This window comes from Setaria viridis, chromosome 6 (genome assembly GCF_005286985.2).
Source record: "Setaria viridis chromosome 6, Setaria_viridis_v4.0, whole genome shotgun sequence".
In the NCBI taxonomy this organism is placed as follows: domain Eukaryota; kingdom Viridiplantae; phylum Streptophyta; class Magnoliopsida; order Poales; family Poaceae; genus Setaria; species Setaria viridis.
The window spans coordinates 9,163,982-9,168,116 of NC_048268.2; the positions used below are offsets into that span (position 1 = coordinate 9,163,982).

At 44.6% G+C, this 4,135-nt stretch overlaps 1 long non-coding RNA gene across 1 annotated transcript; it reads left to right on the top strand.

The window, feature by feature from the left end:
- The first annotated feature begins 1,543 nt into the window (after nt 1–1,543).
- On the top strand, nt 1,544–3,111 carry LOC140223147 (uncharacterized). The gene is made up of 2 exons (XR_011898587.1): nt 1,544–1,678; nt 2,687–3,111. It is a non-coding gene; the product is annotated as an uncharacterized lncRNA (long non-coding RNA).
- The last annotated feature ends 1,024 nt before the right edge of the window (nt 3,112–4,135 follow it).

The following is a 4,135-nucleotide window of genomic DNA, read 5'->3' on the forward strand; positions in this document are numbered from 1 at the left end:
TTTGAACTCCTCCCGCTGAGCTAAAGGTGAAGATCTCGCAGCTGGATATAGATGTGCAGCTTCCACCTTCCTACTGGATGCTTGTGTGTAATGTAGCGATGCAGCTTCCTACTGGATTCCTGCAGGTGGCCCGTCGCTAGCGTCGAGTCGCCGAAGACTTGACTATTCCTTCTTTCGTGATTGTTTCTACGTGCATTATTGGATTTCGCTGTCTGATCTGCTTGAGTTCTATCATTACATCGTGTGACTATAATTCGTTTGGCAGCCGGAAGACTAGTTGCACCTGCGAGAAGTGCCGTTGTCCATGTTGTCCCTCGTCTCGCCTGTCGCCTCCAAGTCCTATGCTAACCGGCCGCATAAGAACGAGCGGAGCTAACTCTAATGTCCTCTAGTTTGTTCCAGCGATATTGTCTTAACTTTCAGCACTAAGCTGCGAGGAAGTGCAGCCAGCTTTATTTGCACGTGTTCGACTCCATTCAGCAACACCCAAGGGGATGTGCGAGAAGAACTTTTGTGCATAAATCATAGTCAGAATTATCTATGTCAATATTGTTTTCTCAGCTGCAAAGTTAATTTTGTTAGATTTTTCTCAAAACAAAAAACTAGACAGAGAATATATACTAGCTTACGGCTAGGAAAGCTTGCCGTTATATGGCGGTCACTGACTATTCGGAAACAGGACAATTGTGAGAACAATCGAAGCACACCGAACGTGGAATTTGTCCAACAAAATCAAAGCAGTAAAACGAGGCGGCACTTATTCCAATTGAAGGTAAGGGGAAATTGCTGATACCTTTCAGCCTTGTCGGCACTCGGCGGCAGGGCTAGTGATGGAAGCACGACCGGCCGGTGCCCGGCGACATGCGCTTCAGCTGGTGAAAGCGATACGATGCAACGGTACAGCACGGCGACAGGTACTGCAACGGTACTGTACCGAGGTGTAACTATTCTTCCGGCTGCCAGACAAATTACAGTCACCGATAGGAACATCTGTCAGGCACTCAAGTCTTCGCCTTCGTCGAGTCCATGGTGGCGCTCAGCAGACACCGGGCGCGTCTACACGTGAAAGAAAAACACATGAAAACTGACTGACAGTAATCGGTATTGGTAAAAGCAGCTCACCAGTAAAGAACTGATTTTCGATGCGCTCCTTTTTTTTCCTGGTTTAAAGTTAGCTCGGGACAAAAGGAGGTGTACCACGGTAGGTAAAAATGGAGGGGAGATTTACTCCCGGTTGATATTTGCAACCGGGATTAAAGGCCCCCTTTAGTCCCGGTTGTAACGGCTAGTTTCGGGGTGTCGGTGGCGTGACCCTTTCGTCCCGGTTGGAGGCTTCAACCGGGATAAAATGGTGGACCTTTTGTGCCGGTTGGTAACACCAACCGGGACAAAAAGTTTAGTCCCGGTTGGTAATTCCAACCGGGAGTAAACTTACAACCGGGAGAAAAGGTGTTCCGTTTTGTCTCGGTTGGAGGCTTTAACCGGGATAAAAACTCAACACCATTATATACCAAGACAGAGGCCTTTCTTACTCCTCCAGCCCGAGCCAGTCCACCACAAAGACAGAGAGCTCAGCTTCACCTACTCTCCGGTGGTGCCGAAGCAAGGGAGGTGCTGCCCGAATTTTTTTCCCTCATTTTTGTGGGAATTTCACTCAGCCAACACAAGTGTTGTGAAGGTTTGCTACTTTATCCTCGTGTTACGCTTTGATTTATGCTTTGGAGATGTAAAGTTTATTTGCTAGAATGTGATGAAGTAGAAAATGGAGAGGTATTTTGAGCTAGAATGTGAGGGAGATTGATGTGTCATATATAGTATGTATTCTTGTAGTGGTTTAAGAATGATGCTACCTTGTCTAGACGGTTTATCTTATCAAATTCAATAAGGTTTTTCAAATCCATACTTGTTGAACTTGCATACCGTGTTCATCTCTGCGAGGATGTTCTCCGCCGAGCAGCAACGCATGTCAAGAAGGAGGTTCAATTCTACGACAAAGAGTGGATACGGACATTGTGACCATGTCCCTTTTTTCGTAGCATCTAACCTCTTTCATGATGAAGTGCGGTACCACCCAGTTGAGAATATGCTCACGAGATGATCACGGTCTTCAAGTTCAACAACTTCAGCAGTGCTAAGGAAAGAATTTTTGTACATAGATGGCTTCTGCTACTTGTTGAACTTATCAAATTCAATATGGTTTTTCAAATCCATACTTGTTGAACTTGCATACTGTGTTCATGTCGGCGAGAATGTTCTCCGCCGAGCAGCAACGTATGTCAATAAGGAGGTTTGATTCTACAAGAAAGAGTGGATACGGACATCGTGACCGTGTCCCCTTTTTTGTAGAATTGAACCTCTTTCATGACAAAGTGCGGTGCTGCCCAGTTGAGAACCTTCTCGCCACATGATCACGGTCTTCAAGTTCAACAAGTTCTGCAGGCATACCGTGATCATCTCGATAAGCATGTTCTCCGTGGAGCAGCAACGGACGTCAAGGAGGAGGTTGGATTTTACGAGAAAGAGTGGCAACAGACATCATGGAAGACTGTGTCCCCTTTCTCGTAAAATCGAACCTTTTCCATGACGAAGTACGGTGCCGCCCAGTTGAGAACATGCTCACCGAGATGATCACGGTCTTCAAGTTCAAAAAGTTCTGCAGTGCTAAGGTAAAAAAATTTGTACATAGATGGCTTCTGCTACTGGAGGAAATGGCGATCGTCGTTCCTCTTTTGGCAAGGGGAAAATCATAGTTGGCCCTCAGGATAAGCCGAAGAAAATGAGCACGTTGGAGAAAGCAATGCTTCGTTATTTGCAGAAACGTCATGAAGACGCTGTTGCCGCGGGTTAGGAACCTCCTTTTAGTAGTCATTATGCTCCACCCTCAGTCCCGGGTGTTTCACGTTCACTTAGTACGGTCAGGCAGCACAAATAAACCACAGGATGAGGCTGGGTCAGCGGAACCTTCGTCTTCACCGTCCAAGGATGCTTAAAGTCCTCCTAGATAATAACTAGTGGATGGTTTGTTGTATTGTATCATGTTGTTTGGATCTTTAATTTAAATATGTGTATTTATATCTATATCTAAACTTTCAGCATTATTTGCACTACAACGTTTGACATGCTTTCAATTGTGAATCCATTTTCAAGTGTAATCAATTTTCACGCGTAATCCATTTTCAAGTGTAATCAATTTTCACGCGTAATCAATTTTCAAGTGTAATCAATTTTCATGCGTAATCCATTTTCAAGTGTAATTCATTTTCATGCGTAATACGATGCAGATGGACCGGCAATGGATGTATAATGTAGGCAGATGGAGCAAGGTGTTTATTGATGACTTGCATTATTTTCTCGAAGTGGCCAAAGCGAACAAGCTAGAGAATGGGTTCGTATGTTGTCCATGCTTCTAATGCAATAACAAGAAGGACTATTCAAAGGATTCGTAGGGGACTATTCACAGCCATTTGTTTAGATACGATTTCATGCCTAACTATTTGGTTTAGACCAAGCACGGTGAAAGAGGGGTTGTAATAGAAGACGGCGAGGAGGAGGAGGATGACAACATTTCGGACTTGGTTGCAGGCCTAACTTTTGCAGATACTACAATGGGCAAGGCTGATGAAGATGAGTTTGCAGAAAATGGCCCTACTAATGACCTTCGTCAGGTGCTACGAGATGCACATAGAGATTGCGAAACTGAGAAGGAAGCAGCAAAGTTGCAGCGCATGATAGATGGTCACCGAAAATTGTTGTACCCAGATTGCTAGCAGAGACATAAAAAACTAGGTACAACACAAGAATTTGTGCAATGGAAGGCAAAAAATGGTGTGTCCGATAAGGCATTTCAAGGGATGTTGAACATTGTCAAGAAGATTCTTCCCGAGAATAATGAATTACCGTCCACAACATATGAAGCTAAACAGATTATTTGCCCTCTCGGATTGGATGTTCAGAAGATACATGCATGCCCTAATGACTGTATCCTCTATCATGGTGATGAATAAGAGAAAATGGATGCTTGTCCCATCTACGAAGCGCTGTGGTATAAGATCAAGCGAGATGATCTTGGTGATGTCGAGGGGCAGTCTCCCAAGAAGAGAGTTCCCGCAAAGGTGATGTGGTATTTCTCTATAAT